Raw genomic sequence first — 14,817 nt, 5'->3', positions numbered from 1 at the left:
TTGGCTCCCGAATCATTCAGATCCTGTTTTTCTATTTTGCTTCCTCCTTTTTTTTTTTTTTTTTTTTGAGATGGAGTCTCTCTCTGTCGCCCAGGCTGGAGTGCAGTGCCGCCATCTTGCCTCACAGCAACCTCCACCTCCCGGGTTCAAGCCATTATCCTGCCTCAGCCTCCCAAGTAGCTGGGATTACAGGCACGCACTACCATACCCAGCTAATTTCTGTGTTTTTAGTAGAGACGGTGTTTCACCGTGTTGGCCAGGGTGGTCTCAAACTCCCGACCTCGAGTGATCTGCCCATCTCCACCTCCCCAAGTGCTGGGATTACAGGCGTGAGCCACTACGCCTGGCCTTCATTTCCTCTTAGCTGAGGTCTTTCCGGTCTGCAAATCTTCCTCCTGGCGGCCTCCACTCTTTTCCCTTTCCTGTTCCGTGTCTACCTTCCGTGGGGAAGAGAGTGGAGCACCGCACGGAAGAGGTGCCATGAGGACAGGGGCCGCGTCTGCTTCCGCAGCTCCTGGATCCCTGCCTGGCACACAGTGGGCCTTCAAGATGGATTCGTTGCCTGAAGGAAGTCAAGAAGCCAGGCTAGCGTTCCATTTTTCCTCTCCCTTCAAGGCCTGTGCAGGGAGGGCCTGGCTGCTGCCATGAAGGGGAAGAGAGCCCGGGACAGTGACCCGGCAAAGGGCCCCGGCGAAGGCCCAGCGCAGCAGGAAGGCCGGCCGCATCCTGTCGGAGCCTCACCTCTGGCTTTCGGCCGTGACACTGGGACCCAGGGAAGCCCTGGGATCTCCCCGGGGACCCTCCGACATGAGCCCTGTTCCATATGCCTGAAGAGCGGAGCCAGGAGGGAAGGAAGTGCCCAGACACAGGGAGACAGAGTATTAAAATTCCAGCGGCGATTCCACGGGCGGGAGCTCACGGTTCCTAACTGACCGTAAACTCTTTCTCCTGACAGGTCTTGGAACCCATCACTCCAGCCTCTCCCCGAGCAGCTGACATATCGCAGTAACGCTTCTCCAGAAGTCAGGGTCTGCTGACTCCGGCAGGGACGGGAAGGCAAGCGAGCGCGAGCAGCTGAAATGGCCCCTGTCTCCCCTGACTTCAGGGCCGAGGGCAGGCGGGCCGGGGAGGCCCATGGAAAGGGCTGTCAAGTGGAGCGAGATTCCCAGCCACAGCCCGAGAAGGTGGTTTGCTAACTGTCTGCCTCTGGGTGGAATTCTATTAACCTACTGGGGGAAACTCCTTTTCTCCCCACTGAAAGCTCTGAGTGGCATGTCACATATGTCTTTTATTAATAAAAAAAAAGAGAGAGAGAGAAAATAGAGTCATTATTACGGCATAATTGCAGTTCATTTGGTAGGCCAGATCTTTCAAAGCCCGGGTGCTGGGGGTGCAGTGGGGGGTGATAATAAAAGGGACCTTGATATGAACCGCTTGGGAACCACCTGTGTAGGAGGCAGTTCGGGAGTGACTCTCAAAAGTGCAGTGGCTTGCAAGATTCAGAGCTGGCGTGGGCAGGGACACCCCTCTCAGAGCTAACAGACTGCACCGCAGCCCTGGCGCCTGCTCCGGGAATCAGGTGACCTTAAGCAATGCCTTACTCTCCCAGAGTTTCTTTCTTTCTTTCCTTCCTTCCTTTCTTTCTTCCTGTCACTCTCTTTCTCTCTTTCTTTTTCTTTTCTTTTCTTTCCTTCCTTTCTTTCTCTCTCTCCCCCTCCATCTCTCCTTCCTTTTCTTCTTTCTTTCTTTCTTTCTTTCTTTCTTTCTTTCTTTCTTTCTCTTTCTTCTTTTCTTTCTTTCCCTTCCTTCCTTCTTTCCTTTCTTTTCTTTCTTTCTTCTTAAAAGTAAGGTATATAGACTTAACTGCCCTATAGTTATGTTTCTTTTCTCTTTCTTTTTTTTTTTTTTTTTTCTTGAGATGAAGTCTCACTCTGTCGCCTAGGCTGGAGTGCAATGGCATGATCTCGGCTCACTGCAACCTCTGCTTCCTGGGTTCAAGCAATTCTCCTGCCTCAGCCTCCCAAGTAGCTGGGATTACAGGTGTGCACCACCACACCCGGCTAATTTTTGTATTTGTAGTAGAGACGGGGTTTCACCATGTTGGCCAGGCTGGTCTTGAACTTCTGACTTCAAGTGATTCGCCCGCCTCAGCCCCGCAAAGTGCTGGGATTACAGGCATGAGCCACCGCGCCCGGCTAGGAAGGCTACTTTTGAAGATGCTAACCTATCTCAGCTCTAGGACTTGGAATAGAACTTTAAAGGAGCGATCTTGTGCTCCTGGGAGTCAGCAGAGTGGTGGCAAATATCAGAGGGAGAATTCCCTCTTTGTATCCACACAAAAGTGGTGTTCTGGAGGCCAAGTTCAGGCCACATTGTCAGCCACCCCTCCCAGCTACAGTTTCTCCTTCCAGTATTCTTTTGAGTCAAATCTTTGAAGCATTTCTGTGTTTCTTTTCATGAAGAAGATATTTTACTTATAATATCTGTAAGAAAATAGAGCCAAGATTAAACATAGAGAACCTCCCTCTTCCAACATGAGGGAGAATTCCCTAGAAAATGGGCTAGGACTCATGGATGGGACCTTCGTGACTTATTCTGTGGATGACAGATCCTATTACTGGTCTGTCTGCCAGCACCGCCAGGGGCAGCCACGCCAGCCGGAGAGTCACACAAGATGGGGTCTGTTTCCTGGCTCAGCAAGGGAGAAGTGTACATCCCTCACCTCTGGGCCTCTAACGAATTCTGATTCAAGCTGAACAGGCCTAGGAATCGATAGTTTTAATCATTTCAAAAACTGGCTCCACTCTAGGTAAAATCACAATGTGTAAGAAGCTCAATGGAGCTTAAAGGCCACAACCTCATTATCATTTCATTAGACTCACATTTCAGCAAGATGGAAAGAAATGTTGTCACACACCGCCCCCTCCCACAGCTCCCCTGTCCTCCCCAGCCCTGTGTAGTCATGCTGGAGGACAGCGATGGTTTACAGCAGCCGACAGCCACCACAACCACCAGCCCCCTCCCAGCGTGCGCTCCACCCCAGAGGAAGCTCAGCACAGTCGCTGGAGACCTTGGCGCAAATCAGCGCCTATGCCTCCCAAGTCAAGTTTGCAGTCCTGGGAAGTTTAGGAAAAACAACCCTGCTGTCAGTGTGGCTTCTCACAGCTGGAGGGGTCAAGTTATCAACACAGTATAAACCCAGGTCAGCAGAACCTTGTCCTACCCGGGGCCCCAGACGCCCTCTGGGAAGCAAAGAGTTTGAAAATGTCTTAAGCTTTTCCAGTTTGTTTATTTTCCAATGTTTAATGACATTGTCCATGCAAGGAACAGAACCCCAGCTCCTGCTAACAATTAAAGAGGTTTTCTAATTTAGGAGAGAATGTGATTTTTTCAAAAAGAGAGAAAACTTGCACAGGAAATAAAGCAAAAACTCCACATTGAGAACATGCATGCGGAAAAGCCTAGCGTCGAGAAGCCCCTGACTGCCTGGTGAACATATGGAATGAAAACTGTTCAGGGCGGCTGACCCAACGAGGAGGCAACGTCGGAAGAGGCTGGCAAACGTCTGCTGGACCTTACTGCACCGCTGCCGCCACCAGACCATTTCATGACTGTGGCTTGTATCTGTGACCCCAGACCTCAACATCCGTAGGTCCAGATGGGCTCCCATCGGTGAAATGACCAGAATTCACTGTGCTTGTTTCTGTCTGCTGTAGGCTTACTCTGACTTGGGGGACGCCTTGGGAGTGCCCCACATGTGCTTGTGAGCAGGACTGTCAGCGACAGTGGATGCTGTGTCTTACCCAAAGGTCCCTCTCCCCACGTGGCTCTGCGCTGATGCCGTGCTGCCCATAGTCACTCCAGGGTCACCTTGTTTGCTGGCCTGCCCTGTGGGAATGCTGCCACCCATACCCAGGGCGTTGCCTTTTGAAGCCCCCAAAACTGCAGTGCCTGAGGCTCCAGAACAGGGCTGTTGGCCTCATGCCCTCAGTGCACAGGAGCCTCCCTGCTTCCTGGGGTGTCCTCTCCACTCTGTCATATGCTGTCACCTGGACACCCAACAGGACTGACCTCCCTGAGTCTCGCAGGGTAGTGAGGTGGGATGGGGGTGAGGTATGTTTCTCTCCACTTCCCTTTCCTTCCATCCACTGCCAGTAGACATCTGTGCCCCACACTTTTCCAAACCCAGCAGACTAGGAAACAGTTGAGGCTAAAATTAGGATCCCTACTCTGTGTCCTCAGACCAGTGGTTCTCAACCTTGGCTGCACATTAGAATCACCTAGGGAACTTTTAAAAACCTCTATTTCCTAGGCCATACCTCAAAGCATGAAATCAGAATCTTTGGGCATCAGTAATTTTTAAGTCTCCCTGGGCAATTCCAACGTGCAGCCAAGGTTGAGAACTACTGCCTTAGAGGAAGGAAAGGAAGGAGGCAAGAAGGGAGGAAGTAGGGGTGGTGGGAGGGAGGACAAGGCCAAAGCTGGAAGCCCTTTCCCTGTGATGGAAGAAAACTGACGTGAGCCAGACCTGGCGCCACACCCCGGGACACACACCGAGAAAACCCAGTGAATCTTCTGCCAAGCCTGCCGGTGACTCGGGGTGCTGTTGTCAGTATCTTTTTTCAGCTGAGTCAACACATTGGGAGAGCCGAAGAAGACAAACATAGGACGACTCGCCACTGATGACTTTCCACTTCATACCTGGTGGCATCTGAGATGCCTGAAGGGAGGAGGCCTTGTCAATGGCGATGGCGGAGACAGACAGAACCCTACACTTGATGGGATGTCGGGAGAGCGTCCAGTCTAGCCCTGTGTAGATTTCTGAACTACCCGAGACTGCTGGCCATCTGCTCCAAGAACAGGTGTGACCAGGAACCGGCCTCTGTTAGCTAGGAACACAGAGTCTCTTCATTCATTCATTAGTTCACTCACCCATTCGCCTAATCACAGCTGAGCATGGCAGAGCCGTGAGTAGGGGCCCTCAGATACCACATGCAGCTCGGTGCTTCCCAAGCTTTGTTTTTAGTTGAGGAATGCTGGGTTTAAGTGAAACCGTATGGAGGCATAAACAAATACAAGAGAGCCGCTCCAGCTAAAGCAGGGGAGGGGGCCCTGCGCCTGGCCCACTCGCCTCCCTTCCCCTAAGGGGGCTTCACCAGATTCTCCTGTTTCAAGGAGAAATAGAGTTTGGAAACCTCTCATTTTATAAACGAGGACACTGAGGCACAAAGCAGGGTGGTTGGTGCCTTGCCTAAAGTCATACAGATTTCATGTAACAAATTGTGCTGGCTAGGTATGGGAGAATGCGGAGCCTACAGCACAGATGAATACCTCTATCGCAAAGGCTGAACCAAATGCCCCGTTAAATCAGGAGACCTGCCTCTCTCAGCTTTGTTTTCTGAAGAAATCCCTTCCCAGGGTTCTTCCGCAGCATGTGGCACTCAGGGGGAACCACAGCCTTGTCCTCTAGGGCCCGGCAGGTGTAATGTTCAGCGGGCATGAGCTGGTGCACCATACTGCCAGCATCCACTCTGGTGTCCTGGGGGTTTACCTGATTGTTAACTATTTTAAAGATCACACCTGGATCCCATTACCAATGTTTCCAAAGTACGAGTAAGAGCCGGACGCGGTGGCTTAGGCCTGTAATCCCAGCACTCTGGGAGGCCAAGGTGGGCAGATCATTTGAGGTCAGAAGTTCGAGACCAGCCTGGCCAACATCGTGAAACCCCATCTCTACTAAAAATACAAAAATTAGCTGGATGTGATGGCAGGTGCCTGTAGTCCCAGCTACTCAAGAGGCTGAGGCAGGAGAATCGCTTGAACCCGGGAGGTGGAGGTTGCTGTGAGCCAAGGTAATGCCACTGCACTCCAGCCTGGGCGACAGAGCGAGACTCCTTCTCGAAAAAATAAAAATAAAAGCAAAATGTGACTAAGAATCAGACAGTAACAGAAAATATCAGTAACAAAAGAGTCCACACCTGCCTTTCTCATTGCTATTATTTGATACCAGATCTACCTGAAATCTTTCAGAAAGAGGGAAGAGCGTTCTTTTCCTGGGAGCTTTCTGGGTGCAGACTTCCGTTCACACCTGACAGTGCACAATGGGCACAGGGCGACCAGGCTGACTTTTTTTTTTTTTTTTTTTTGAGATGGAGTTTTGCTCTTGTCGCCCAGGCTGGAGTGCTATGGTGTGATCTTAGCTCACTGTAACCCCCAACTCCCGAGTTCCAGCGATTCTCCTGCCTCAGCCTCCCAAATAGCTGAGATTACAGGCACCCGCCACCATGCCCAGCTAATTTTTGTATTTTTAGCAGAGACAGGGATTCACCATGTTGGCCAGGCTGGTCTCGATCTCAGGTGATCCTCCTCGGCCTCCCAAAGTGTTGGGATTACAGGTGTGAACCACTGCACCTGGCCTATGCTGTCTTCTGAGATGGACTGAAGGCCGCACCAGGCCTCGGGACACAGCTTGAGCACTTCAAAGCCAGGCAGGCCGAGTTCCATCCCTGCCCCTTCCACTTGCTGACAGTTCTGCATGTGGCAGGGTCACGCGTTTCTCTAATCCACGGTGTACATGTAGTGGGTGCTGTCCCCCCCCAGGAACCACCCTCGGCTGAAGGGAGCCATCTTGCCTGGGCTTCCCCCTCCCAGAAGGCACAAGGACCCCATCGCCTCAATGGGGGCACATCTTAAAAGGGCCACCCAAGCTTCAGCACACCAGCCTCGCTGCCGTTCAGCCTTTCCTGCGCCAGCCTGCCTTCATGATTCCCCAGCGGGGCTGCTCCGTGAGTGCTCCCAGTTACCCCGCACGCCCAGAGCCTGCGTTTTGAGAACCTGGCCCAAAGCAGTACTCAACCACAAAACAGGGGCAGATTCCTACCTCTAGGCTACGGTGAGGGTTAAGTGAGCACACTACTCACGTGAAATTTCCTCTCCAACGCAGCGCCTGGACTATAGTAAATGAGCCATACATACTTGTTCATTTCCTCCCTCTCTCCATTCTTTCTTCCCCCAAGTGTGTTTATAGACTTTATTGTGAGTGTTCTCTTTCCTCAGAGAGAGACATCTGGCTCTCTGTTCATTGGCAGAGCTGAACTGATTGACACACTCTAAACCTAGTAAGTGTCTCATCCCTTTCTGATGTACAATTGTTTATGTAGCTGTGCTCACTCCTCATACCAACACACACACACGCACACACACAGAGACACACACACTCACGCACATGCACACAAGTGGTATTGCCTAATCCTGCAGTCTTTGTAGTTTCACAAACATCCAAAGCTTGACACCACTGCCACAACACACAGAGAACTGCTCGTGTGGAGACCTGTACGCCAGGGGCTGTGAGACATCCCAGGAGGGAGAGCTCATTTTCCGATGATGGAATCAAGGAGGGCTTCATGAGAGAGGTGACATGGGCTTTGAAGGCTGCATAGAAATCCAGCAGGCAGAGGGGGTGGGAGTGGCTTTCTAAGCCAAGGGAACTGTGGAGTTGGGAAAACACAAAGCATGTCTAGGCAAGTCCTCCAGTCTAGCTGAAGATAAAGCTTCAAGAGGAGGATGAGAGGGAGGAGCCAAGGGTGGGAAGGTAGTTTGTGACTTGACTGGGTGGGGCCTTGAGTGCCAAGCTGAGGCCGGAAGTAATGGGATTCTACTGACAATTTCTGAGAGGTGGAGGGAGAGTTTTCAGAAGGTCAGTCATGGAGAGGATTGAATGAAAAAGATACTGAGGTCAGGCCGGGCGCGGTGCCTCATGCCTGTAATCCCAGCACTTTGGGAGGCCAAGGTGGGTGGATCATATGAGGTGAGGAGCTCGAGATCAGCCTGGCCAACAAGACAAAACCTTGTCTCTACTAAAAATAGAAAAGGTGGCACACACCTGAGTGGTGGCACACACCTGTAGTCCCAGCTATTTGGGAGGCTGAGGTAGGAGAATCGCTTGAAACCGGAAGGCGGAAGTTCTAGTGAGCCGAGATCACGGCACTGCACTCCATCCTGGGAGACAGAGCGAGACTCCATCTCAAAAAAAAAGGAAAGATACTGCGGTCAGAAAAACAGTGAGGAGGCCATGGTAACAGACAGGGCTAGCAAGAATCCCCCTCCTGGCGGGGGGATTGGTAGACCAGGAGAACAGGAGGAGTCTCGGGATAGGAATGTGTGCATCCATCCTTTCCAGATCACCACTACCACGAAAACCTTCAGGGGCAGCTGTGCAGATACCCCAGCTCCTCATCTGAGAATGGGTGCCAAGTGAACTCCATCTCCAGAAATTGTTTGGGGAAGTGAAAGAGGAAACTGAACTCAAAATAAGGGTGCCTGACTCACTGTCTCTCAGTGACCACGCGCAGAAAAATCCTCTGAGCCTGCCGCCAGCCACCTCCTCTGTCCACGCCTTACTTCACAGGAATTCAGACACCAAGAGAGAGTCCCACACACGAAACACCTGGAGACGTGAAGAAACAGACTCAGCCCTGCCTCCCTCTTCCCTTGCTGCGAGGCCTTGGGCAATCACTGACATATTTCCGGGCCTCAGTTTTCTCATCTATAAAATGATAATAATAACCATCACTACCCATTTGTGGGACTTTTATGAGATCAAGTAGCCCAATAAACTCGAAAATGCTTAAAGCTCTTTGGAAGAAATGCAAGGTGTAATTGTTGAAGTTGTTATGTAATTGGATATTACCATGGCCACTACCACTATAAACTTGCATATCTCTTTTCTCTGAAGAGGTCAAATACTGTTCATGGTGTCCTTCTTTCACGAATAATTTCCAAACATCTCCTCTTGTTTACAGGTGGGCCCTACACGAGAAGGTTCCACAGATACTGCCGGCCTAAAGTGGATCTTGAGTCAGATCCTACGAAAGCCAGGAGGGCATGGCTGAGAGCACCTTGGAGAGGCAGAAAAAGGGGAGCTGACTCAACACTGCTCTGTTGGGAAGGTGCGGTGTCCCGGGGAGGGAAAGGCAGGTGACTCAAGGTGGAACTTTCTGGGCACAGAGGAGCTGGGATCTCTCATCCAATTCATGCAAATCCTTGGCTGCACCAACCCAGATCCCACCCCTCCCCACATGAGGCTACCTTCTGGTCTTACTGCCTTGAAATCTAACAGTGCAGCCCCTGTGACTCACCAACCATGTGGCTTGCAAACATCACTAAGCTTGTCTCATTTTCCTCATCTGTAAAATGGTTTAATAATCTCTGAGCTGCCTGCCTTCCAGGGCTGATGTGGGGAGGAGGAACCCATGGGCTGAGGACGTAAGAGTGCTTTGGTGACTATGAGGTGTTGTACCAAGGTAAAGGGTTGTTGAGGGAATGTTTTAAGATGATTTCTGGGTCAGGCGTGGTGGCTCACACCTGTAATCCCAGCAGTTGGGGAGGCCGAGGCAGGCAGATCACCCGAGGTCGGGGTTCGAGACCAGCCTGGCCAACATGGTGAAACCCCGTCTCTACTAAAATTACAAAAAATTAGCCGGGCGTGGTGGCGGGTGCCTGTAATCCCAGCTACTCAGGAAGCTGAAGCAGGAGAATTCCTTGAACCTGAGAGGTGGAGGTTGCAGTGAGCCAAGATCGTGTCATTGCAATCCAGCCTGGGCAACAGAGCGAGACTCCGTCTCAAAAAAAAAAAAAAAAAAAAAAAAAAGATGATTTCTGGCCTGGGGGTGGTGGTGGTGGTGGCGACTGGAGGATGCTCTGGAGTGGTTAGGGGAGATGCTGGGGGAATCCCAGGAAGCCAGACCCAAAGTTCCAAAGTAGGGAGAATTCTCTTGAACATGGGTTTAGAGTATCTCTTAGTGTCCTAGTACAAAGTTCCTTCTTCCCCCAAAAAGCAAATCACAAGACCAGGACAATGTGTGGGGATCACGATCTTCCAGCAGCCCACAGCTTGGCTGTTACACTCTTCCTGAATGCCTCTGGACTTTCTAGACAGAGGCACGGAGCTGGTCTGGGACAGTCCCTCCAACCAGACTGCGATCACACTCCCAAACTCAAGCCCACCAGGCTGACTGATATTGACTTCTACCAGTTGAAGGCCGTCCTTAGCCACACTTTCCCTCCTTGGTGTAGTGGTCATAGACTCCAGAATTAGACTGTCTGGGTTCAAACCCCAGGTTTACCATTAGCCAGCCGTGTGTGCCCTTGGGCAGGTTATTAACCCTTCTGGGCCTTCACTTCCCCATCTGTATTTGTGGCTAACAGTAGGGTCCATCTCATAGTCTTGTTTTAAGAGTCAAATGTATTAACAAAGTGCTTAGCACAGTGCTTGCCACCAAATAATCACTATTTCTGTACTGGCTCCTTCTGCCAAGATTGGACTGAAGGTCTGTTTTTTGTTTTTGTTTGAGACGGAGTCTCACTTAGTCGCCAGGCTGGAATGCAGTGGCGCGACCTCGACTCACTGCAACCTCCGCCTCCTGGGTTTAAGCGATTCCTCTGCCTCAGCCTCTCGAGTAGCTGGGACTACAGGCACACACCACCACACCCGGCTACTTTTTTTGTATTTTAGTAGAGACGGGGTTTCACCATGTTGTCCAGGATGGTCTTGATCTCCTGACCTCGGGATCCACCTGCCTTGGCCTCCCAAAGTGCTGGGATTACAGGCATGAGCCACCACACCTGTCCTTAAGGTCTATTTTTGAGAGGCCTCTGTGACCGCTTTCTGCTCCATTGCCTTCCTCCACAGTTGCCTTTGTCCCTTGTCATGTTGGTGCTTCCTGGTCACACAGAAGCAGAGAGCCAGCATTCATCCTTCTTGGGAACTCTCGGTCCTCTCCACTTGCCTGGGTTTCAGGTCCTCCTCTACAAAGTCATGTCCCGCTCATCATTCAAAACTCTGCTCAGTACCCATGTCCTTCATGAAACATGGTAGTGGTGGCCACAGTGGGAGAAGCATAAACTCTGGGATCAGACAGACCTGGGTTTGAATCCAAGCCTAACCTGTCCCACCAGCTGGGTGACCTTGGGCAATTACTTTACGTCTCTTAGTCTCGATTTCCTTACATGTAACATGAGGTAAGTATCTCTTCCTCATGGGTGAAGATGAGGATGATGCCTGGGACAGTGATGGCACATAGTAGGTGCTCAACAAATGTTACTCTTCCCTCCTCTCAACCTTGCTCTGACAGCAGTTTCTTCTCTCTCCTCCAGCCCTTAACAGCATTTTACAGCCTCAGTAAGAGGCGGAAACATACATACACACCGTGTGTATGTTCTTAGGTATTTATCATGTGTTGGCTCTTCTTTTATTCATTCAACATTTATTTATTAGGCATTTGCTATTTGTCTGATGCTCCGCTAGGCCCTGGGGAAGACTAAGACTGAATCCTTTCCCCGAGGAGCTCACAGAAAATTGAGAGGATCATCCTAAGGTCAGGAGTTTGAGACCGTGGCGAAATCCTGTCTCTACCAAAAAAATATGAAAGTTAGCCCGGTGTAATGGCAGGCACCTATAGTCCCAGCTACTTGGAAGGTTGAGGCAGGGAGAATTGCTTGAACCCGGGAGGTGGAGGTTGCCGTGAGCCAAGATCATACCACTGCACTTCAGCCTGGGTGACAGAGAGAGACTCCGTCTCAAAAAAAAAAAAAAATTTGAGAGGATCAAATATATGTATGTTTAGATAATCTCAGAGTCTATGTTCAGTGTTCTGGGGGGCGGCGTGTCTGCAAGGCACTTTCGATCACAGCATATGGTGCAACTAACAAGGCTCCTTTCAGCAGTCAAAGGCCTTCAGTTCAACTCAGCCAGTGCTGACTGGACCCCTGCTGTGTGCCAGGCACTATATTAGGTACCGGAGGTTCAGGATGAAGAAGACAGTGCTTCCACCCTCAAGGAGTGCAGGATCCAGTAGGAAAGGCAGACAGAGGATATAAGGGTCACACCGTGTGGACAGCGCCTCTATGCCCAGGTGTGGTCATGCAAGAGGGAGACAGCTAAGTGTGAGGGGTAAGGACGACTTCCTGGATGAGGTGGCATCTAAGACTTGGAGGACAAGTAGGAATTGGCTAACAAAGGAGGGACAGAAGGTCTTTCCAGGTGGAGGGAAGTAGTCTGGGAGGAGCCAGGCCGGGCCTGGGGCTCAGGGGATTAAAGGTAGTTCTGTAAGGTTGGACGCGTGCACAGGAAGCTTGGAGCCTCCAGCAAGATCCTCTTTTCTTCTCTTTCGGCCCCCAACACACTTTCCTTGGTCACATCCCTCAGCCCCAGCTCCAGAAGACCCCTTTTCCGGAGGCTTCAGCCTCTCTGATGCTAAAATCTATCCTACCTTGGGGGCTATGCAGCCCAGGCTTTTCCGGAGGGACAGACAAGCTGTGGAAGGAAAACGGGCTGGGGAGCTGGGAGTGGGCAAGAAAGAGGAGAAGTCCCCACCCCTCCATGCAGGGACACTGACCAGCATCCAGGGTGATCCCTGTATTGGGTCACTGCATACTCGTGGCGACAGCTGCTGGGTGTCAGGAGAGATCCTGCTTCCTTGGCTGAGGCCTCCCCACCCCAGCACCTGCTCACCTGTTCTGTGCTAAGCCTCCACACATCCCCTCCTCCTGCCAAATCAGTTTCTGCTAATTAGGTCAAGGTGAAGGTCATCTTCCCTTCCTGAGTTTGACCTTGCAGCCAGCAGCCCATGAGAGTTCTAGCACACCCCACATTTGCCAGGAGATGTGTGTGCAGTTACCACACTCACGTGCACACATGCGCACACCCCCTCCCACATGCCAGCTCACAGTACCCACGCTCACACACAGACACTCACACCACTTACCCACGCATCTGCTTAGAGACACACTTGCACGCATGCCAGAGGGCCCAGCTTGCCTCTGCTCTATAAGGTCCCTTGGGAGAGAAGCAGACCTCCAGAAGGTTCTGGGCCTCCAGCCCAGGGATGTCAAGCCCCACGCCAGAGAACCCTCCTATCTCTTGCTGGGAGGGTACCAAAGGGTTAAGAGAGAACATTTCCAGGGAGTTTGCCTCTTAATCAACACAGTTAATTCTTTTCCTTTTACAAATATAAATTCTTGGCAGTCAGTAACCAAGAAAGAAAGGAGAAAGAAAAAAAACTTAACCCAACATTAGTCAAATCTTTGCCTCTTCCTATTTTTTTTCATGTTAAGACCCAGAGGAATTTAAAGCAATGAGACAAATCCCAGCCCAGATGGAATGTTTTTGCTAATATACGTCTGCAAGTTATTTAAATGTATGTTTAAGTGTGTGTGAGAGAGAGAGAGCGAGAGAGAGAATATGAGAGCAAGCAAGCAAGGTTGAGCGGTGTGTGTGCCTCTGTGTGTGTGTGTGTGTGCACATGTGTGTGGCTAGAGCACACAGAAGAGCAGAGGGGCCACCAGAATCCCTGCCTGAGCCCCAGCTACCCTCTGGCCCTGGCTCTCTGGTCTGGACCTGGATCAGTACAAGGCCATTGCCCAGAAGGCTGTCCTTGTCCCTCAACGTGGGGTCTCCTGGGACAACAGCCCCTGTTCCTGCCCCTCAGCCCCAAGGTGGCCTCAGTGACACATTCTGCTAAGGAAAACCCACCCATCATAGGCATGTCTTGCCCTCGTTTCCTGCTTAGCCAGAAGGTTTGGGGCTAGGGTTTCCAGGCCTGGAGGGGAAGGATAGTTGAGAGGACGAGGCCCCACAGCACAGAGCTGCTCCCCACATCCCCCTCCAAGAGTGGACCTGCCTGGACTTGAAACCTGGGCTTAGACTGTGTTCCTGGCCTCTCTCTATCTCCTCTCAGACCTCTCTCAAGATCTTCAGCCCCCTGTGGTATTCCCTCTCACCCCGACAGAATCCCCCACGGATGACAGGGTCAACCCTTACCCACAGACTGCATCTCAGCAGGGCTCCCCACCCCCTGCCCTTAGAAGCACCCTCAGTTGGGTTCAGGGTGCAGGGGCCTTGCAGACACCCCCTGAGCTCCCCACCTGCCCCTAGCTCCCTCTCGTCTGCTCCCTTCTGAGTTGACTTTAATTCTTCTAATCTTTCCTCTGAAATCGCTCCTCTGGCCTCGCCATCAGCTGTGTGGGTTCCAACTTCCTGATTTCCATAGGGAGATTAAACAGCTTTCTCCATCCAAGGCAGTTTGGATGTCTGGGCCACCCCCTGGGCTGGCTAGACCCCTCTCTGCCGAGGGGGCTGCTCTCACTCTTTTGAGCCCCGGCCCACCCTGAGTCCCGAGCCTTCCACATGGAACTTCCCATGCCCCCTCCCTGCCCTGCCCCCCCAAGAGATTCCAGCCCTCCCGTGTCTTCCCTTTCACAGAGGCCTCTCAGCATCTCGAGCCAGGCCCAGAGCCTGGAGTGCACAACTTCCTCCATCAGCAGCTCTTGGGAAGCAGGCAGGCGGGGAACAGGGTCTGCGATCCCCTCTGCGGATCCCCTGCCTGGTTGCTCTCCCCATGCCCCAGCCTTTCCTCAGGCTTCTGTGCTCCTTCCACCACTCGTGCCCTCCGAGGTCCTTTTCTGAGCGTGTGGCCATCCACCGTCTGTGCTGGCTGCTGAGGGGACAGGACTCACCAGCTCTCAGTGTCACCTGCTCTGCTCATCTGTGAGTGCCAGCTCAGGGCCTGGTGCTCAGCTGAGCCTGGCAGGAGACAGAGCAAAGTGGAGTCAGGTTCAGGGACTAAGTGGGAAGGGGGTTTGGGGAGGGCCACAGAGAGGGTGTCCAAGGGAAACTAGAAATGAGGCTTTTTTTTTTTTTTTTTTTTGAGATGGAGTTTCGCTCTTCTCACCCAGGGTGGAGTGCAGTAGTGCAGTTTTGGCTCACTGTAACCTCCACCTCCCATGTTCAAGCAATTCTCATGCCTCAGCCTCCCGAGT

The 14,817-nt window shown here is 51.8% G+C and overlaps 1 long non-coding RNA gene across 1 annotated transcript; it reads left to right on the top strand.

The window, feature by feature from the left end:
* Nucleotides 1-1,382: 1,382 nt before the first annotated feature.
* Nucleotides 1,383-8,194, top strand: LOC134733171 (uncharacterized). Its single transcript, XR_010116692.1, has 3 exons — nucleotides 1,383-1,579; nucleotides 6,601-6,785; nucleotides 8,180-8,194. It is a non-coding gene; the product is annotated as an uncharacterized lncRNA (long non-coding RNA).
* The last annotated feature ends 6,623 nt before the right edge of the window (nucleotides 8,195-14,817 follow it).

Source organism: Symphalangus syndactylus, chromosome 17, assembly GCF_028878055.3.
Source record: "Symphalangus syndactylus isolate Jambi chromosome 17, NHGRI_mSymSyn1-v2.1_pri, whole genome shotgun sequence".
Lineage (NCBI taxonomy): Eukaryota > Metazoa > Chordata > Mammalia > Primates > Hylobatidae > Symphalangus > Symphalangus syndactylus.
Note: the sequence above shows the minus strand (reverse complement) of the source record. Positions and strands in the feature narration are given on the sequence as shown.